The following is a 23,050-nucleotide window of genomic DNA, read 5'->3' on the forward strand; positions in this document are numbered from 1 at the left end:
ATTCACAACACCTCTTTCTAATGAAATGCCCATGTAGAAAACTTTTGTGTTAAATATCTTAGATTTAAGATGACAAAATCTGTCTCTGGAACTTGGACCTTAGGTCACAAATAGTATTAGAGGTGCTACAAAAGTGTGTCTCTATGTTTAGACTTAACTTCATGATTGACTATTTTTCAATTTTTCAATTTCAAAGCTTGCTCCTGTACCTTTATGCATTCTTTTTATCTTCTATATATTTGGTTGAATTAAGTAAACTGAATCTACATTTTAATGTTGGTAATGTAAATTCTTAATTTAATGTAATGTATAATCTAGAGCAGTGGTTCTCAATCTTCCTAATGCCGCGAACCTTTAATACAGTTCCTCATGTTGTGGTGACCCCCAAACATAAAATTATTTTTGTTGCTACTTCATAACTGTAATTTTGCTACTGTTATGAATCGAAATGTAAATATCTGATATGCAGGGTGTATTTTCATTGTTACGAATTGAACATAATTAAAGCATAATGATTAATCACAAAAACAATAGAGCAATGCTCGCTGGAAAAGTTTACTCTTCCTTGCTCAAAAATGCTGGGAGGGAGGGAAGGGGAAGGAAGGAAGGAAGACTGAAGGGGAAAGGAAGGAGATGGAGAAGGAAGGAGATTGAAGGGGAAAGGAAGGAAGGAAAGAGATTGAAGGGGAAGGGATGGAGATGGAAGAAAGGAAGGAAGATTGAAGGGGAAAGGAAGGAGATGGAGAAAGAAGGAGATTGAAGGGGGAAGGAAGGAAGGAAGGAAGGAAGGAAGGAAGGAAGGAAGGAAGGAAGGAAGGAGAAAGATTGAAGGAGAAGGGATGGAGAAGGAAGGAAGGAAGGAAGGCAGATTGAAGGGGAAAGGAAAGAAAGGGAGAAGGAAGGAAGGAAGGAAGGAAGGAAGGAAGGAAGGAAGGAAGGAAGGAAGGAAGGAAGGAAGGAAGGAAGGAAGGCAGATTTAAGGGAAAAGGAAGGAGATGAAGAAGGAAGGAGATTGAAGGGGAAAGGAAGGAAGGAAGGAAGGAAGGAAGGAAGGAAGGAAGGAAGGAAGATTGAAGGGGAAAGGAAGGAGATGGAGAAGGAAGGAGATTGAAGGGGGAAGGAAGGAGAGAGAGATTGCAGGGAAGGGATGGAGATGGAGATGGAAGGAAGAAAGAAGCTGGCCCGGCCAGCTTCCGAAGCAAATGCGGGCATTGCTGCCGCCTCGCCCTCCCTGCCACCAGGCCGCTTCCGAGGCCCAGAGCCTAGCGAGCCGGGAAGGAGCCGCTCCTGCCCACCAGTCCCAGGTGCACTGGGCACCAGAGGGCCGAGGCGGCCTCCGACAGTGAGGGAGGCGGGCCGGGCGGCGCAGGGGAAGCTCTGCGCGGCCAGGCAACCAGGAGACATGGGGACCGGCTCGGTGCCGCAACTCAGCTCAGTCAGCAGCGGCAGCGGCGGAGCAGCCCAGTGGCAGCGCCAGACTCGGCTCGGCCCAGCCGCCCACGCAGCTGAACCGGCCCGGGGTGGCATCAGGGGTGCGTGTGATAGCGCTGCTGGAGGAGAAGGGCGCCCTGGAGGCGGAGGAGGCAGCGGAGGAGGAGGAGGGTGGCGGCGGCCGGATAGAGGAGCGGTGTCTCGGTTCCTAAGACCATCGGAAATATGTCTTTTCCGATGGTCTTAGGCAACCCGTGAAAGCATCGTTTGACCCCCCAAAAGGGTCACGACCCACAGGTTGAGTACCACTGATCTAGAGAGCTATTGATCTAGTGCAGGGGTAGGCAATCCAAAACACTCAAAGAGCCACTTGGACCCATTTCCCACCGAAAACAAAACACTGGGAGCCGCAAAACCCTTTTGATATCTAAAATGAAGCTAACACTGCATATATCCTTTTTTACCTTTATTATAGGTATAGTGTGTGTGTGTGTATATATGTGTGTGTGTGTGTGTGTATGTATGTATGTATGTATGTATGTTGGAGAACAGCTGGCTTCAAGCTGTTCTCCAACAAGCTCAGGGGTAGGCAACCTCGGCTCTTTTATGACTCATGGACTTCAACTCCCAGAATTCTTGAATCAGCATAGCTGGGCTAGCTAGCTCTCTCCTGCCCTTCCTGTTTCCTGCTTCCTGCAGAAACGCAGCAAAGGGAGGAGCTCTTCCAAATAAGCTTTTCAGCTCCTCAGAGAATACCATGAGTCCTCTCTTTTTTACACACAAACACACACACACACACACACACACACGGAGAGAGAGAGAGAGAGAGAGAGAGAGAGAGAGAGAGAGAGAGAAGGGAAGGCAAGTGCCTCTCTCTGCAAATGGCAGAGGAGGCTGGGAGCCTCAGGAGAAGGCTCAAAGAGCCACATGTGGCTCCGGAGCCACAGGTTGCCGATCTGTGGTCTAGTGATTAAGGCTAGAAACTAGGAAACTGAGTTTTAGTCCTGCCTTAAGCATGAAAGCTGGCAGGGTGACTTTGGGCCAATCACTTTCACTCAGCCTATGACATCATGCTTGGGAACAAGCCAGTCCGTCAAATCCTATTGCAACCAATGAATGAATATTCGGTTGATCCCTCAAAACAAACTCTGCCCTTGAAGAAAAAAATGGTCTGCTGACAGATCAAATGCCCCCAAAAAAGTATCATTGTTCTAATATATACAAATCTGACTACAAGAGCTGCATTTTGCAACATTCCGTTCATGGGCCTCCTTGTTGCATTAAAATCAAGAAATAAATATATTTATCTCTCTATACGTGACCTATATTAGTGACCTTTCTTCAAGATATCTACATATTCAGTTTTAATACTGTTTCATTTCACAATAGTTGTTCATGGTTTGTAGATTTTGAGTCATAAAATTAAGACTAGAAAAAAATAATTTTTAAAATGCCAACAAATTATCTTTAGTCATTTTATTATCGCTGACAACACCTTGAATTTCTCTCTAAAAATCTTTGATACAATCACTTCCAGAAGTCAAAAATCAGTACATACCACTGATACTCTTTCACACTAGAACACGCTAGAGTTAGATGTTTATATTTCTTAAAACTGTCTCCCATACAAAGAGGTTCTTTTCTATTATATCAAGGAAGTAAAAAGTAAAGTATGTGAGGGCTGGTGTTCTTATAAGCATTTGTATACTTAATTTTTGTGTATTATTAATATTAGAGCAGAGGATTAGAGGAATCCTCATTAGAGGGAATAGGGAAATATATCCTTATCAGGCTTTCTTCGCATTCCCTTTTTATACATTTCAATCTTTAATACCGTTATACTGTATATCTACATTTTCTTGGAGCATCCAGGAGAAACCAGAACGGGCTTGCTGGCTCCCAAACAGTGAAATCATTTTGTGGCTAGACAAGAAGTCTGACTAATAGAGAAAATTTTCATTAACGTTAGTCAGTCCTTTCTGATCTAATTATGACACAACAAAACTGCTGTTTATCATGGTATTTGTGTGAAATCCAAAAAGTAAAATTTATAAAGCAAATCCAAGATCCAATATTTGCTCTACTGTACTACTCAGTTAAGAGCAGCTCCAGTGAAAAAATGCAGGATGAAAAAAAAAATTAGTATGAAGGTCTTACGACTGAAAAAGATAAATTTCATATACATAAGATCTCATCCTCTTATAGCCCTGTTTTCAGCAGATTTCAGCGAAGCACTTGAGAATTATAAACAAGGTCTACAATATTACACAATGGATTCTGAATGTGGTTTTTGAGCCTGTGGATTTGGTTTTTGTTTTGCCATTATTAAGCAATTAGAGTATGTGGGAATTTGATTTCCTTTTTTATGTTCCAAGTAAACATAATTTAAATAACAGTATTGAACAACATTAATTTTGTTGTAATAGACTAAATAATCATATCCCCAAACTGTAATATTAATTTATTTTGTAACAGAAGGAAGTCCCATTCAAATACTAATACTATTTAACTACAAATAGTCATGTAACAATTGTGACTATCACCATATAAAACATTTCTCCCTTAAAGTTATTGAAAAGCAGACATTTTCTTCTTAATTCATAAAGACTATGAAGCCAACAGGGTGACTTTGGGCCAGCCACTTTCTCTTAGCCCAATCTATCTCAAAGTGCTGTTTCTATAGGGGAACAAGATGCAGGAGTATTTAGCATGTTCATTACCTTGGGCTATATATAAAAAGGTGAGAAAAAAATCTAATAATAACAGAGATGAATTGGAACCAATTTCTATTCAGCTGATGTTTTTAGACTAGTGAGACTTCAGACAAGTAACAGAAAACATGAACGACAATATAGGAAGCATATGGTCAAAATTGGAAATAAAACCTCACATTTTATATGCGGTATTGTGGAATTTGATTTTTTTTTCTAAAATGCTTGTTTATCAGAGACATATCATGCTTCACAAAAGATCTCTGATCTCATTTTCAGTTCAACTTGAGCCATGATTCTAAAACTCCTGAATTCAGTAATAAACAGGTTAAGTATTAAATTTTAAGTATTTCTGAAGACAGATTCCAAGTAATCACTCTTACACTAGTGAATTATAGCAGAGACTAGAAAGCAATGTTTTTTACACTAGCAGTTCTTAAACTGGGTGCATAGACTATTGAGAAACCATGATCCTCAGAGAGGTTATGAACCAGATTCAAAACAACAGCAACATAAACCATTCTTTTTTTTCAATTTCTTTCCCATTACTTTGAAAAACATATTTGGGGAAATTTTGTATTTAGGTCTAATTAAATTATTAAGGCATTGTTTTACTCCAAAATATAGAATACACTAGATATATAATTATCACTGCCATGTTATGATGTCTTAAATTGTTTCCTGCTAATAAAAGTTAAAGAAAAAGTAGTTCGCCATTATGAACATTTGTTACACAATCAAGTCAATGTGAATATTAAAGAAAAACTGTAGATTTTTTCAAAAGCTCACTGATTTTTTTTAATACCAAACTAATATAATTTTATACTTATGGGTACTTGAAGTTAAGGTGGCAAGAAAATACCATTTATTTACAGTTTAACATAAATTGTTCATATAGATTAATTTGTATTTTCCTGAAGAAGTATGTGTGTCCACAGCTTTCACTAGATTCTCAGAAGGATCTGTAAATGCAGAATGGTTAAGAAACTCTGGTTTACATCACAACTAGCTCAGATATAAGACAATTCTACCATTAAAAAAACTAAGCTAAGGATTTCTAAGTAAAATAGAGGTGAAGAAGACATCCTGATCTATGATTGTTTTCAATAATCATCCACTACATTGGTAGCCATCTGACAAAGATTTTTACAGATAGTTAACCATGTCCAGCAACCAGAATTATAATTCTTTTCAATTGTTGTTTTTCCAGTATATGCCACTGAACAAAAGTCTATACCCATGAATAGATTAATTCTTCTTTCTTTTGACAGACGTTGTTTGGAAACAGTTCCCCTTTGTTTGGACTTCAACTAGCTAAAAGCAAGTATCTATTAATATTAGAAAGATTCCTGCTAATCTTTGATGGTAGGGTACTTCAATGTTCAATTTCTGTTAAAAAGTTTAAGTATCCTTCAGGTTACGCTCAACTTCTGTAACTCTCTGGGCATGATTATGATGTTTTCCTGGTAGTAATGTAAGAGTGGTTTTCTCTTTTCAAAAACTTTTCAAGTTCAGTTTACAACTTGAATATTTTTATGACTTTCCATCTAAAGCTGCAAATCTATATTCAATAGATCTGGTTGTGGATAAAGAATCTCTGAGGAATGAATTAGTACAGAAACAAGGAAATTCACAACCAAATGATGCTGTAATCATCCTAGTTTCAGCCATGAGAGCTGCTTGAATCTTTATACAAAGACTGAATAGAAGATATTACAATTTAACATTTCCAAAATCAACTGTTAGTATTTAGATATGTAATAAGTTTCATTTTTACATGCGTCTCTATTTAAATGAATATTCATATATTAGACCATGCATGTACAACACCATTTATTTCAACTGAGCTTGAACATTTTTATAAATTAATTTATTAAAATATACTACCAATCATCTTCACTTAGTAAAACATGAAACAGCATGGTTTATAAACACTGTTTTCAACCATTACAAAATATAGAGGTCATCATAACATACCACGGTTAAAAATGGCCAGATGTAGTTTGTGTGTTTGGACAAACACTTAACTGTAGATTAGCCATGTTGTCAGTTGTAGCAAGAAACAGCAAGAACTAACAACAGTAAAATATAAGATAGAATTATTTTATGTTTACATTTGGTCCTCTTATGCTATTATTATTCCCAAATGAAGCTCCCCAGAATCAAAGGCATGCTCAACTATGAAATGTGGCTACAGTTTGACACACTATAGACATTTTGTGCATAATCTTATGTCAAACCAATAGAAATGTCGAGCTTTGTCTCTGGGCCCACTACATACAAGTATTAACCAGACCAATCCCTGGCTTCACCAGCCAAGTTCAATAACATACTGCCAATTCCTGAACTCAATTTCTAACCATCCTTTTAAAGGATTCAATCAAACTCGTTCAAACTATGATTTCTCATTTTAAAAAAAACAACTATAGCAAATAAACTTCTCTGTATTGATCATTTTGCACAAATTATTGGCATTAACACTAAAGTCAAATGTGTGTGGTAAACTTTCAATAAAAAGGAGTTGGCAATATGTTGTACAAAAATTGTATAAAGAGAACAAATGTCTTGTATTTCTTCTATCTTGTTTCCTAAAACTAATTTCAGTAAAAATATTAATAACTAGACAATATATAAGCATCTATTTTGAGTGTTACACCAACCTAAAATTAGCGTTCACAAAACCTTTGAAACTGAATTTAATAGAAAGACTAAAATCAACATATTTCTTCAGATCAAAAAATTGCCGCAATTTTAGCCTACAGAATTCAAGAAGTGATATTTTTCTCCCATTAGACGTAAGAATTTGGCTGTTTGATGACAATACATCTTCTCTGACCCACATGAACCCAATAACATTTCCTAAAAGTTGTTAACAATAAAATCTTAATAATAAAGAAGATAGCTTTCACTATTCTTGGATAGGAGAGAAGATTCCTCTGTCCACTCATTTCAAAGGAAAACAAAAGGAACTAAAATTGCAATACTAAATATAAAAAATTGTAAATGCCAAACATTTTTAGGTTAAAAAAAAAAGGATCTTAATGCATCTGAACTTGTATTGATTCACACAGGGTATTATGGAGGAATGTAAAAACCTTCAGGTTAGATCCAACCAAAGTTTAGAGACCAATGGTATGTCCAAATATATCCCAAGCAGGATATAAGCATAACAGCACCTTTTTGCTTATGCTTCCTATTCAAGGACCTGAATATTAGAGGTAAAATACTAAAATAATCTTATTTTCCACGAACAGGCTTAAACCTCGAATCAATAGGACGCACCTTATCTACCTTCCAACGTTTCTTAGTCCCAATGTTCATTTAGAAAAGAGCTTTAATGATATATGCAGAAAGTAACTGAACATGGTGGAGCAACACCGTTTACATTCAGAGTGCATGATGATTCTCATAATTACTGACCTAACTAACGGGGGGGGAGGGGGGAGGAGAGAAAGGCTACCATTCCTGGCAGACAGCAGGAAATGACAAATCCCTCCTTTAGGGGTGGCCGAGGCTCCCTCTTGAGGACAGGGGAATTACTGGGTTCGGGAGAACCCGGCTTGTCCCTTCTTCGGGGTGGGAAAATAATACAGGAGAAAAGCCTGGCTTTTTTTCCCCAGGGAAAACTCCCAAGCAAGGCGTGGAAACCTATATAGACAATCGGGAGGTCCCAATCCGGGCAGGCCAAATACCCCCCTCCGAGACAAACCGGGGCCCTACCCTCGGGCTGAAAGCAGGGCAAGAGTTAACGGGCAGAAGGAGACCCGGCTCCCCGAAGGAGATTTTCTCCACCGGGAAGAGAAGGGATGGACAGCAAACGGCGGCTGAAGGAGGAAAGCGTTTCGCCCTCTTTGCAGCAAGGGATTCCTGCGCTAGCCAGCTAGGAGAAGTAGGGAGGGAAGGGGGGGGGAAGCCTAGCGCCCTCGCCCTCCTACCTGCGCGGCCGGCGTTGCCATTTCGGCTCCTTCTCTTCAAGGAGGCGGGGGTCCTAAGCCACCGGGCCTGACCTCCACGACCACCGCCTCCCCCACTACCGGCGCGGTAGAGAGAACCGCGCCAGTGACCGCAGCGGCCATGGAGGAGCCGGGGCTGCTGCGGACAGCGGCGGAAAAAGACCAACCACCGGAACCACCGCCGCCGCCGCCGCCGCCTCCCGCGGCAATCCCAATTCACTCCCCTATTGATGGGCAGCGAACTCCGCCCTCTGCTCCACAGCCTTTGCTCCGACTGGCCAATTAGGATCCGGGCCCCTGCCTCTCGGTTCCCTCCTACCTGGCCACATTCTCCAATAGGGATTCAGCTTTCGCCAAGGCACCGGATCCTGGTCCCGCCCCCTCTAGATGTCTCTGTTCACAGAGCAAAGCCAAGGAGATTTAAGGCACTCGCGTCCCTAGGCGCGGCGATTGAGGAAGGAAAACCTGAGAGGGGCGGGAATATTAACCCCACCTTTTCGCCTTCCACCAATAGGACCGCGGAAAGGAGCAATAGACAGTTCTTTCCCCCTGTCCTGGTTTTATAAAGCAAATGGGGCGGGGGAAGTTATTACTCCCTTTGAGCTCAGAAGTAATAACGGGCGCGGGAATGTGGAGCGTCTGAAAGAGGATAAAAAGCCCAGCACTATGGGTTTTGAGAAACATAAAAGGGGATTTTGGGGGGATGATCTCTGAAAGATAACACGATACAGATTTCGAAATATAAGGAAGAGGGAACATTCCGGAGAAGGGAGGAAAATATTCTTGTTTCCCGAGAGTTCAGCTATGTGCCTGCAAGAATTTACGGGAATGACAAACCGACCAGCCAATGAAATTTAAGAACGGGCGCCTCTTCAGGAAATCAACGTCTAAAATTGCAGGATTACCCCGCCCTTCTCTCTGCACCGAACCTCGAGTCTATTTACGTTCGGGCGTTTCTCTCAGGAGATAAATAACAATATTTCGATTAATATCGAAACATACAGATTGCAAACTCTTTAAGAAGGGGAAAATATACCTCCCTAAATAAATGCAGTAGAATACATATAATATTTTGCAATATATTGCAGTAATATAGCTGCACAAATTTAAACGACATTTTAGTGATGGCAAGGAGCTGCTTTCTGCATCTGCTGCAGTTAAAGGATCCTTCGGATTTTTGTAGTATAGATGGGGTAGTCCAACATTTTTTCCCTTCGCTGACCGATGTAATACGTGCACTGTATATGATGCTGAGACGGAAACGAGGACCTTCTGCAGGCGAACGATGTTCTCTTACCCCTCTTTAGAAAGAGCTTGGCAGAGCTGCTGCCCATTGCTGCCACCAGGTTGTCGATGGGGGTCGCGACAATTGCATTTAAATAGTTAAGTGCTTTCGCCAGCAAGGTGTATGGAACTCTTGGAAACTGCACATTTCTTTTCCTGGGATCACACTTCTGTGCCTAGTTCAAGGTATTAAAATATTGTTATTTATCAATTTCCACAAGTCTTCTCAATTGGGACTCTAGTTTTATGTGTTTTGTCTCCAAAAGTCAATCACTAGTTCAGACACCAAACTAACACTTTTCAGTCGCTTTTGAAATATTTTACTTATTCAGTATATTAAAAATATCTCAGTTTCTTAATGAAAATACATTACTTAATTTGATTATTTTATTGTGTTTTATTTCTTTTACTGACATTTGTAAGGTTTGGAGCACGCCTTAGTTGAGAATTTCTTATGATACTTTTTAATCTAGAGCAGTGGTTCTCAACCTGTGGGTCAGGACCCCATTTGGTGTCGAACGATCATTTCACGGGGGTCGCCAGACAACGCAGTCTGCCATTTTTCCCTCCTTTTCCTTAGCTGTGCTACTCTCTTTTATTCTATTGGCTTTTGAAAGCCAATAGAATAGACTCTCTTGAATAGAGTCTAATTCTATTGGCTTTCAAAAGCCAATAGGAATTATCCAGGCTGTCTCTGCCCTGCTGAGCCCATCAAAAGTCCCATTCTGCAAACGGTGCTGCACCAGTTGAGTAGTCCTCGACTTACGACCGGTTGGGGGGTCGCAACATTAAAAAGGTTGAGAACCACTGATCTAGAAGCTGTGTAAATTTAGCTACCATTCTGTCGTGCTGTGTGTTGCGTGCAACCTTTCCTGCTACTGATAAGGATTGTATATCTGTTTTTTAGCACCCTTTGCCCTATATGCCATTGCACAGGATCATCTACAGCAGCTTTATTCCTAACATACTCACTGTTTACAGATTGGGTGCCACAATCTGGTTTATTTACGAATATATGCCCAACTAGATTACCACAGAGCAGCAATCTAAAACACGTTCTCCAGTTTTCAGCTTTCCAATTCAACGGGACTATGACTTCATCCTCCTCAGGCAACGCAACCACTACCGTAGCTATGTTGGCTGAGGATGGTAGAGTGATACTCAACCCATCTGGAGGTCACCAGATTGGGAAAATTGTAGAACAGCTCATTCCAAACTATCTGGCTACTACTCTTTGTTTGTTTTGCCAAATGCAATAAAGTTACATGCTTCAGACGCTGAGGAATTGTTAGTTACCAGGACAGATTTTATCAGAACAGTTTTTGGCAGGATAATTAATTGGGCTACCTAAAGCACTAATGTAAATGTTTATGATATCAAGCATTTCTGCAAGGTTGTAAGTATAGATGCGTAGGCATAAAAACATTGCCATGAAGGAAAAGTTGGAGCCAAATGTTAGGTATTTATTTATTTATTTTACGTATTTTTGAACTACACATCTCAGGGAGAGATTCTCACTACTAAAATATTGACTTCCAGGGATAAGGAATGGCAAGGTAACACATCTTCGAAGGAGCAATGCACTGGAGCCAAGACTGAGGGACGGCGATGAATCTCTGCAGCCAAGGAGAGTATGAGAGATCGCCTACTTGTGTTCCACATATCTGCTCCTTGGAAGGAGAACTAGGAGAAAAGGAAAATCATTAAGCTCCCAATTGCAGCAGAGCCCCCTATACCAACACCAGGTTCATCAAACCTCACTTTTGGAATATAACTTTTAAAATTAAAAGAGATCTTCCAAACAACAAGTTTGGAAAAACTTCCTGATGAGTGATCCTTTACTCCAGAAAGGGGAAAATTAACAATTTAAAGATTTAAATATATACTGTTAATGGCAAAAAGCTAGATTAGAATTTAATCCAAGAAAAATTTAAATAAACTAAGGGACCAGACAAATTTGAAATATTTGACTTAATAGTTGAAATATTATTTTTGCTATAGGTCTTATAGCAAATTTCATATAATTTCAAATAAATAAAAACAAAACAGTACTTTCATGGGAACAGAAATCACAGAAAAGAGATGGCGTATTCTTATAGGTAGGCTGGGGTTTTTTTTAAACAAGCAAAAGAAATTTGAGACAGATTTTCTGATACAGTAATAGGACACTAGAAGGGCCTAAAGATCCCAGATGGCGTGTGTGTGTGTGTGTGTGTGTGTGTGTGTGAATGAAGAAAACTGCTTGTTTACTTCTGAATTCAATAAATATCAGTGACATTTGATAAAGATATTACATGGGAGACAAGTCAAAGGAGTTTTGAAGAAATGAGAAAAAAGCACACGGCTTTTATAACAATCATCTATATCAGTGATGGTGAAACTTTTAGAGACCGAGTGCCCAAAAACCGCCTGTCACCCCCTGCCTGCCCCCGCTCCATGCCCCCCTGCTGGGCCACCCACTGCTTCCACGGCCCACTGCAGCAGATCGCCCAGGCAGCCCTGCAGCACCATGGCCACGCCCTCTGCCCGCACCCCACAGCATCATCTGCACACGACGGAGCACGAGGGCGGAGTCTTGTCTCTGCTGCCTGGCTGCCATGTGCTTGACTGCTGGTCCATGCAGGCTACGCCCAGGGGCGACTCTGAGGGGGCTGCTCTGAGGAGGGGCCACGGTGGGAGATGGGACTGGGGGAATGGCAGGCTCTGAGTGCCATCTCTGGCACGCGTGACATAGGTTTGCCTCCACTGACCTATATGAATACATAATTCAAAAAGATTCTAAAGAAGAAATTAAAGATATGAAGGAGAATACTATAACTTGAGAGAATTTGGAAGAATTTACAGACTGACATGATGAAGAGGTTAAACAAGTAACTGATGCAGAAATACTGAAAAATAAAATTGAAATTGTGTAAATCAGAAATGAAAACTAAAGTGGAAATGCAAACAATAAGCCAAGAAAAATGACCTGGGTAATGACCCATTATGGGATTTACAAAAGAAGGTTGTTGAAGCTATGAAAAAAAATTCTACACAAAGAGAAAGAAAATTTGGATGGAGATCAAACCCTATGGCAGCATCTTAATGAAGTAAAGATTAACATTGTTAGGCACAAAAAAAGGAGCATAAAATTAACCCATTTGATTAAGAATATATTTTTATAAAATATTAGGTACTCTTTATGGACTTTTTCCTGATGGTGGATTTTTGCATTTTGCATTTTTCTTTTCCCTATTTTTTAATTTCAACTTGTATACCACTGTTAAAATCTTAATTAAAAGTTTTGTTTTTGTAAAGAAACTACTAGAATCCTGGAAACTTTCAGAGGAAGTAGGAGGGAAGCAATAAGGATCTATATTGACAGCTTATAATGGCATAATTAAAATCCTTTTCCATGTATTCCCTAAGGAGAGGCTCTGAACTATACCCTTGCTTGTTGATCTTAGCATGAGAGATAAAGTCAGTACAGGGGATGTTGTATAACGGGTGGGGTGAATAATTAGCAATCTCAACCAATCACCCTCAGAACTTGCAGTCATAGACGGAAAAAGAAAGTCACTTTTGTATTGTGTCAATGAATCTGCTTATAGCAATAACACTCTTATGCTATAAGAGGTTAGGTTATAGGTTCAACTTTGTTGATGGGGGTGGGAGTCCACCTTCAAGTCTATGTTGATTCCTGTTGACTGCTTGGACAAATCCTTGCATTTTTCTTGTCAAGATTTTTGGAAGTGGTTTGCCCTTGCCTTCTTCCTGGGCCTGAGACATGGACTAGCCCTAGGTTACCCATCAGGCATTATGCCCAAGGTGGGAGTAGAACTCACAATCTCCCGCTTTCTAGTTTGGTGCCTTTATCACTACACCAAACTGGCGTAACCTAATTTTAGGAGAAGAAAAATACTTCGAAAGATGCTATTCCAGATCTCCCTTTTAAAATGCAGAAACTTAGAATTCTAGCCAAATCTCCAAGCAAAGGTATTTGTGTCTGTATGACAAAATAGGATGCCTTTTCTCCACATACTGTACAGGAATAACAGAAAAGATATCATTAGGAACCCAAGTGCCTGCATGCTAAAAGGGAGAGGAGTAAGCAATTTATTTATATACACAAGGTCCTCTGACTGCTCTTTATTCAGATGTTTGAATCTGCACACTCACACATGCAGAACCTCTGTTTTGATCATATTTTTCTAAATGGACCTATTTCTGTATTTCAGCTGCCCTGTAGATGTCTTGTTAATTGCCCTATATTTTAAAAAGAAATATATGTCTTTTATGAGAAATGCCACACACAAGGATGTGTAAGGTTACCTTCTCATCTTCCTCCTTTTTGCAGTTAGTTTGGGCAACTGTGTAAGGATAAACAACGCCTTGTGCCTCCTACAGATGAAAATTGCCAACTGCATTTCAAAAAATGTTACTATAACATTCAAAATACAAAGGATATCTACAGTATATCTCCTTTTTCCTTGTTTTGTAATATCAGTTATATTCTTTGGAGTGTGACATTTTACTAGAAATGCATACACTTAAGTTGTTTTCAATCAGTATTCGCTAGAATATTTATGTAAGGCAGATTTTTGTTATTGGCGTAACTTGCTAGTTTTGGAAAATAAATAGAACATTTGGATTTTGTCATCTCATTTGGATCCTTGTGACATTTTAGAGTATTTCTACCACATTTATTAGATTTACAGAGTTTAAAGAAAATCTTTACTTGAAATTTTTATTTATTTTATTAGAACAAACATAATTTTGTGAACAGTATTTCCAACCTCAAATGAAAAATCATCATCGTCATCATCATCACAGTTGGAAGGGACTTGGAAGTCTTTTAGTCCAACCCCCTGCTCAAGCAGGAGACCCTATACCCTTTCAAACAAATGGATATCCAGTGTCTTGTTAAAAACCTCCAGTGACGAAGCACCCACAACCCCTGAAGGCAAGCCATTCCACTGGTTGATTGTTCTCACTGTCAGGAAGATATTTGCATTCTGCTTTTTTAATTAGTGGTGATTAAATTGAACATCTAAAAGTGATTACCGAGCATTCCAATTTAAGGAAAGAAGAATGGGAGAAGAAAAGAAGAAAGTGTCTTAAACATCTTCCTGGTGTATCCAGGTTATTTTCCATTTCTTGTACAGTTCCTTGTTGCTTTGTTGCTCCCTCACAGCAAGGGCACTATCAAGTGGAGAAGGCAGGAACAGAGAGGACATGAAATATTGAATATCCTCTTTATTCTGCAGACACCTCCTCCTTTTAAAGCATAGGCTGTAATGCCACCTCTCTTCATATTTTGACCCATAATCCCATTTCTCCATATACTGTATAAAATGATTTTTTTTTCCCCCTCTGCTGGCATAAAGGTAAAGGAGTTGCTGCAGATTTTACTCCGCTAGTCATAACCAACTATAGGGGGCGATGCTCATCTCCATTTCAAGGCCATTGAGCCAGCACTGTCCAAAGACGTTTCCGCAGTCATGTGGCCAGTAGGATGTCACAGAGCGCTCTTACTTTCCTATCGAAATGATACTTATTTATCTACTCGCATTTGCATGCTTTCCGATTGCTAGGTTGGCAGAAGCTGTGGTGAAAACGGAAGCTCATCCCATCACGCAGTGCTCAGGTCTTCTTAACAGCTGAGCCATCACATCGCCCTGTTGGCATAAGGGACACTTATATCAATCTTGTTTGTGATTAACTAGGGGCAGTCAAAGGGAGGGTGTCTTTATGCTACCAAGACTAAACACAGAATCATACTATTGACATCATTTGTTTGGTAAAGCAGAACTTTACAGGGTATAATAGCATGAATTAGCAATGTACTATTTGTAAAGCAAGACAGCAAAGCCAGGGTGAAAAGACCCAAAGAAACACTGGGGTAGAAGTGTTTTTCAAGCTTGGCAATTTTAAGAGGTGTGGACTTCAACTCCTAGAATTCCATGGCCAGCTCCTCTTTGTCTCTTAAAGTTGTTAAGACTGAGAAAGACTGTTCTACCTTACAAGCTCAGCCATACTGGTAGTGGTATGTTTTAAGGTTCAAAATGAAATTTAGAGCAATGAATGGTTACAAATGATAACAAAGAATAAAACTAGTTAAATTTATAATAAGGGACATTGCACAAAATTACAAGAAATCAAAGTATACAACACTGACAAAATGCCATTGGAAAAGATGAATGGAATTATACAGTATATCAGATACTGGAAAAGGTAATTTTCTGCCTATCTGATTAAGTAAATGCTGTATTACTTAGAGCTGTGAAGGTTGATGAGAAACATTAGGGTGGACTCCTATTGTATTTATATATGGCTACCACATTTTAAGAAGGCTGAAAATAAATCAGTGGGGATTCAGAGGAAAGCCTAAAGGATTATCAAGAAATGTGAATACTGTATATAGCAGGATAGGTTTAAATTTCAGAAAAGAAAATGGATCATAATGAAACAGAATTTCTTATTTTTACAACTTTGGACAGAAGTGGTGTATGAAAAGGTGTTTATAATTTGCTATTGCAGGTTTTTATAACTGGAGAACAGTATGCACAGATTTTGTTTATGGTAGGCTTTCTCTAAATGTGTATGTTGTGTTCAGTATTCTCACTGATCTAAAATAAAGATCACGCACATGAGATTGCACTAGTGAAAAAAAGATAATCAGGATGTTTCTGATACATTCCATGCCAGCAAAATGGTTATAGTTCTCATCAAATTTATGAACATAAGAAGCTGCCACATACTTAGTAAAGCTTTTTGTTCCCATAGCTAATAGGGATACTTGCAATCTAAGATCTCGGATGGAATACTTTTCTCCATCAACTGATCATTTTGACTGAATATGCTAGGGATTATGTCTGCTTAAAAGAAGATAGCCTGTTAGTCAGCTACAAATTAAAGGTTCTTCACCAAGTACAACTTGCTTTTGAACAAAAGCTCCCTTGTGCCCACTGTTAGGAGCTAGTTTTGTTTTGCTTCTGGAAGAGAACCAATTTTAAACATAGCTATAGAAATTAATGCATCTTTACTAGGTAGAAGAAAAAGGCATTTGGCAGAATAGAAATAGCTACTTTGGATATTATTCAAGTAATGGCTTTTCTGATGCAACACTGATAAGTCACAGTGTCTGTTTCCTATGGAGGCTATCCTGAAGTACTAAAGAATAGAGCTTGCACTTACCAATGGGCAGCTGTGAAATGACAGCTGTTAGGAGCAACAACATGCATAGTCTCAACTGCTACCCTTAGTAATTGTCTGTATACAAGAGACGTGTGGGAAATTAAAATAAACTAATATGATAACATTGAAGAATTCTAACAGAATCAAGTCACTCAAATATGCTAGCTATCATTACCCTGTAGATGGTGCACCATACTTTCTAATAGTTGTAGCTCAGGCAGAGAAATTTAGTTCAGTTATTTTGATGCCTTTCTGATAATCTCTTCCAAACCAATTATGACCAAGTTGGATTTGAAGATTCCTGCTTGACTCCTATCTTTGGCATGAATTCATTGTGAGGCTTTAAACAAATTCTTACTCTCTGTCTCAAATCAGAGAAATACTAACAATTTCACAAGCTGTCTACAGAACTAGGGATTACAACCCTTTTTCCAAATCAGTTTAAGTCTTGATGTTTTCTTATCTACAGTAAATAAAAGAGAACTTCTTTTATTACTTTCTTTGCATGCACTATCATTATGTTTATAAAGCAATAATTTAACTGCTTCAAAATCAGATAGAGCAGTCTACTTATATGTGCTGTTATCTTCTTTCTATAGAAGACCTGTAAACTTTCAAAGACAATTTACTACATTCCCCTGAAAGACAACACTGACTTTGGTAAAATCTCCACTAGAAACATCTTAGCATCATCCAGCCATTGTTGAAGCATTGTAAAGCCTTGCATCCATATTTTGATTTCAGCACAACTATAGCTGAATGACCCTGGAAAATATTTCAAGTCAGTATTGGGCATTCTGCCTTAGCTAAGATTTCTAAGTAAAGATGCTGTTTCATACTTGAGACTGGCTGAGAGTCATGCAAAACCCTTTTCTTTCATTCAGTTATCCATTCACATCTCATCTTTGTTTTACAGATTCACTATGTGGGCTCACAATGGAGCTGAGACAGGGACACAGAGGGTAGAACATATTTAATTTATAGTTTATACTCTTTCATTTCAGAGCCAAGCTGTAAGAGTTTTCTCCTCATTAATTTCAATAAAACAGCCCCTGTAAGCCTCCCAAGAAAGCAGAACTCTTGAGACAGACATTATCTCAAAAGGAACTTTTATTAGGGGCTAGTGACAGCAGGGATGGCAAAGCAAGATCTGGGGAAGAACCCACACAAGTAACATATTAAAAGCAATTTTATTACTCCTCCCCCCAGAGTACCAGTGTCCATCTGAAATCCAGCCAATCCACAGGTGTCATAGTGTTTTGGTAAGTGGCTCCATTGGTGCCGTTCTTCAAGGTCTCTCTCACTTTTGTTTCCTTCTGGCTCTAAGCACCAACCGTCACCTCCTTGATAAGGGAGATGCATTCCTTCTCCTGGGGGAAGGGCACAGCAGCAAGACAGTGAAAGGCAACACACAGCTTCCCCCATCCCAACAGAATGGCAGGCCCCAAAGAATGGTTACATAGGCAAGCAAAGCATAGAAAGGGAAAGGGGAAACAAATACATTTCTTTGGGGACCCTGACAGCACCTTTACCCCAATGAGTATCCAGACACATTACCATGACAGAGCATATAATAAGGAATAAGTCAACATCCAATTCCAGCACATAACTGCCAGCATATAAATCGCATATAGGAAAGTCAGAACTCAAACAATAAGAGTTTGTGATATGCAGATATATTTCAGGGAGAGAAATTATAATATTATGATCTGTGAGCTTCTTGCAAGGGAGACACTTTCCTAAAGTTTCTAAGACACGAATGGGTTAGTATAAGTACTGACAAGAATTGAGATCCATGTTTTGAGTTTTGTGAATAAGAGGTTGACACAATCTTTTTCAAGAGTTACTTAGGCTCACATCATAATAGGGTTCCATCATCAAATCTTAGAACTTCTTAACTGCATTGCTGTTCGCCTGTTTCCTGCTTGCTTTTTACTTCAATTTTAGGTATCTCATGTCTCTTAATCATTGCTATTCAGGTCCACTCTCCCATAGATTCATCATACAGAATCTGTTCCTTAAAATATGTGACTGTGTCATGGTTCCGACAGACAGAGGCGAATAAAGCAGAACTCAGAGGTTTACAAGTTCCTCAAAATACATGTTTATTAGTTACAAAGTATCAGCATGGTCAAGAGTGAAACTAAGTCTGGATATACAAGCAACAATTTCTCAATACAAAGTTAAATGTCCCATCTTCAAAAGCTATGTAAGCAACTGTGATCCCCAATATGATTATTTGGCGGGCTTTTTATGAAATGCCCAGTCCCTAGTCTTGGGAGCAGCCAATGATCTTGGTTCCCACGGGATAAAAGATTATTTTGACTAGCGAAGCACCTGGGCACCCACCTTACCTCCATTCTATGTAGCAACCTAGAATGAGAAGGAAAATGGCTGCGGCCATGCTCATTTGTAGAGTTGACAGACTGTATATTTTCTTGTTTATAACTTACTGGCAAGTGTTCATAATCTATTCCACTATTTGCATCTAGAAGTATCCTGACTGGCTTACAACCTTTATCTCCTGTTTCCTATTATATAGTTTGCTTGATTCTATTGTTGTATATCAGATGATGCCTATGTGCTGAATCTGTAGTTTATATTGAAGAGGTGTAGCCAATGAACAAATAGTTTGCTTTTTCTTCTCCACAACTGTGTTTATCCAATCCAAACCTTGCTATGATTCCAGTTTCCATCATTGCTTCAATTTCTGTATTTCTAAATAACTTGTTTTTCTTGATGTGGCATCTCATTCATTTTACAGTTTGCCATGGCATTCTTTGATGTCTTCCTCCATTGCATTGTAGCAGATTATTACATTCATGTGCAATGTTGATATTTTTACAAGATAGTCACCAATTCCAATCAACATGATTCCACCATTTATTGGTTTATAGACAATAGAGAATAAGAAGTACGATCTTCACAGAAATAGGCAAGAAACATTACCTAGGCAAAAGAGTCTGAAACATTTTTTAAAAATTGTAGAACCACGTGTAAAATTTGGAAGTGGCTAAGGCAGACATTTTTTTAATTTGCTGAATTATAGGAAGAAGGAGGAGGTACAGCACGATTCATCTTTCAAAATTCTGTTATTATAGCCAATCCCAATAAAAGTAGTTTTAGCTTCTTGTGGAGTTGATTTCCTTGATCAAGTCTGCTTAGTGGGGCTGACATCAATCTTTATACATCCATTAGTATAATAATATATCTATACAAAATAAAGTTAAATTTATATATGCAAAGTTCAACCACTGAAGTTCACATATATGCCAGCACAATAGCTAGCTTTAAAATTAAAAAAAAATTCTTGCTGGTACTTTTCTATTTTAATAACTTTCAGACTTTCACCTTATCATTAATGCTAAAATAGTACAAATGCTAAGTGGTTTGCTTAGCATATAAAAAGTGGTTATCAACAGATTTGCATAGATATTTTGACTCGCAAAGAGTTGAAACTCTGTCTCCCCTTTAATGTCGATGGAGATTCTCGGTGATCTAGGTCATGGTTGTCCCAAAGGTGCTTTTTCAAGAAGCAACTGGATTTTCTTGTTTTTTTTTTTTTTTTAAAGACATTTTGCTTGTCATCCAAGAAATTTCTTCAGGTCTGACTGGATGGTAGGGAATGAGAGGATTTATATCCTTGCACATAGCTGGTCATTTTCATATTTTGGCTTCAGTTTGTAAACTTGGAGGTTTATCTGTGTCCTCAGGGTTACCTGAGTAGTGCAAATGGGTGAGGAGCCTTTTTGGAACTGCTGAAAGTACTGTGTTGTAGAGATTAGACGATGTTGTATCTCTCCCCCTCTGTTGAGAGAAGACTGGTCCTCTCTCCTCTGTCCAAAATGTGGACTGGTCCTCTCTGTCCAAAATGTGGACTTTGCTGTCTTCAAAAGAGTAGCTTTTGTCTTTTAAATGCAGATGGACTCCCAGTTTGGACAAAGAGGAATGCTAGTTTGAAAGAGGGATCAAAGAGGCCATCTGTGTCAAAATTGAATAGCCCTGTCTAAACAGAAGGGGAGGGATACGACATCATCTATCTCCAGTCTACAACAGAGAGTCCTTTCAGCAGTTCCAAGAAGGCTCCACATCTATTTGTACTACTCAGGTGACCCTGAGAACACAGATAAACCTCCAAGTGGCCTCAATTATTCTCTAAAAGAATGCAAATGATCAGATGTCTGCAAGGAATATAAATCCTTCCATTCCCCACTATTCAGTCAGACCTGAAGAAGCTTCTTGGATGAGAAGTGAAATGTCTTCAAAGAAAAACAAAAAAGTTCAGTTGCCTCTTGAAAAAGCTCCTTTTGGATATAAGTTTCCATTTCCTGTAAGTTCTGAGCAGGCTAGTGTAGTGTATTTTGCATACTGTGATGTTGCACAGCAGATGGGTTCTGCGATCTCTTTCTGCACAGCAGTAACTATGGATGTTACCTTTACAAATTACATTAAAAACCCAATACTGATATACCTATATTTTCTTTAAAACTAGGCTATAGTATTCTTGGGAGTAAACCATAGCTCTGGACCTGATTTGTATTTTATTTATTCTATTATTTATAAGCTTATTTTTTCATCTGTGAAAATAGTCATTTCAGGAATAGACTCCAAATATGACATTATTTTCAAATTTGTGTTAGCAAGAGTGGCTTAAGATTCTGGCAATGACTTTGCAGCAGTATATCCTAAGATGCAATATCAGGGCTTTTCAACCAATGGTACGGGTACCACCTGTGGTACATTGGCACCTGGCAGGTGGTACGCGACCATCCTAGAAAAGTGGTAGCGGTGGAGGGGAATGAGCTGAACCGGTGGCAGCACCGCACAAGCCTGAGTGAGAGATGACTGGAGCTGCAGGACTGTCAGGGCTCAGCGGAAGTGCCAGGATCAGTGCCGCTTTCCAACTGATCAGCGCTTCTTCAGGACTGTCAGGGCTCAGTGGTAGCACCAGGATCAGCGCCAGGCTCTAGCTGGAGCTTGGCGCTGATCCTGGTGCTTCTACTGAGCCCTAAAGAAGCACCAATCAGCTGGAAAGCAGCACTGATCCTGGTGCTTCTGCTGAGCCCAGAAGAAGCGCCGATCAGCTGGAATGTTGCAACATCTCCAAGGTCTTGTGATTTACATTCAGATGTTTGGAAACTGATTCATATTGATGTCCCAGTGTCCCAGCAGATGGGAATAAAAACCAAATACCCCCACCCCACCCCCACTGCCAATCCTCCACAGAAATGCTCACAACAATGAAATAGGAGGAAGAGTGCCACCGGGTAGGCAGGCATCTTGCTCGGCTGTGGCTTGGGGGGCACTTTTTCAGTGTCATTGTAACTTCGAACAGTCACTAAGCGAACTGTTGTAAGTCGAGGACTACCTGTACTTTACTACTTTTTTCCCTTTTTTTGGTCAAGTTTTTGACATCTTGCTAGGTGACTGGTGGTACTCGGATGTTGCCATATCCTAAAAGTGATACAAAGGGTAAAAAGGTTGAAAGGCCCTGCTATAGATCCATTTTATTATTGGGATTGTGCCAGCATAATTTATAACTATAAATAGGAATAAAGAATAAAAAGTATACATGCAGGACAATAAAGATGTGAATGGGAAAGAGACTTAGTCTCTTAGGTGGTCTTGTTACTGCACGAAATTGTATTCTGCAAAAGAGGCTGTATTAGTTAAAAATATCCAAAACATATCACTGTTCCTCTCCTCCTGCTTCATATACATGATCATAATAGCATCTAATTAAAATTTGAAATCAACTATTAGTGATTAAAAACATACTTCAGAGAAAAAGCCCACAAAACAGACCATTCTGATGATTAGAAACGCTTCCTCAAATTTCATAGTGTCAACTTGCAAGTTGGCTAGGACTTATGGGACTTAATACATCTGGATGGCACCAGCTTAAGGAAAGCAGTTTGAAAGTCTCTTCTTTTACTGATTGCTTTGCTCAGAGCATGGCATAGAATCCAAACTTTATTTCAAGAGTAATCAAATGTCAAATCATAGGATATTGAAACATTCCACTGAGATGAGACTCCTTTACTAAACCAAGTCAGCCAAAATATATTAAACAATTGTTTGTGTTCTCTCTTTGGTAGCTATAAGGATCTCCCTTTTTCATATCCCTTTGGTGTATCTATTAATATACTAATGACTCTGCAGAATCTTTCTTGTGTAATAAGCATAGAATCTTCTAGCTCAGCGGTTCTCAACCTGTGGGTCGCGACCCCTTTGGGGGTCGAATGACCCTTTCACAGGGGTCGCCTAAGACCATCGGAAAACACATATTTCCGATGGTCTTAGGAACTGAGACACTAAAATTTAGGCCCTTGAGGAAGGCAATGAAGAGTTGTCCGTTGCGTTCACTTGCTCGCTTGCTTGCTTTCGTAGGAAGGACTGGGCTCTCCCAAATGAGCAAAAATAACTAGAAAGGGGGCGATTGGTAGCAAGCCGGCTGTGCGGGGTAAGGGAATCTTCTCCACCGACCCCCCTCTT

General features: G+C 39.4%; 1 protein-coding gene across 3 annotated transcripts in view; it reads right to left on the bottom strand.

Annotated features, from left to right (window-relative positions):
- Positions 1–8,361, bottom strand: part of EVI5L (ecotropic viral integration site 5 like) — a 66,128-nt gene extending 57,767 nt beyond the window's left edge. For 2 of the 3 annotated variants that reach the window (XM_039335352.1, XM_039335351.1), the window contains exon 1: positions 8,078–8,361. The gene's annotated coding sequence lies outside the window, so the exon portion shown is untranslated. The remainder of the gene's footprint in view (positions 1–8,077) is intronic. The other variant, XM_039335353.1, reaches the window with a different exon arrangement.
- Positions 8,362–23,050: the final 14,689 nt, after the last annotated feature.

Source organism: Crotalus tigris, unplaced genomic scaffold (genome assembly GCF_016545835.1).
Source record: "Crotalus tigris isolate CLP2741 ecotype Arizona unplaced genomic scaffold, ASM1654583v1 scf7180000017639.5415321, whole genome shotgun sequence".
Taxonomy (NCBI): domain Eukaryota; kingdom Metazoa; phylum Chordata; class Lepidosauria; order Squamata; family Viperidae; genus Crotalus; species Crotalus tigris.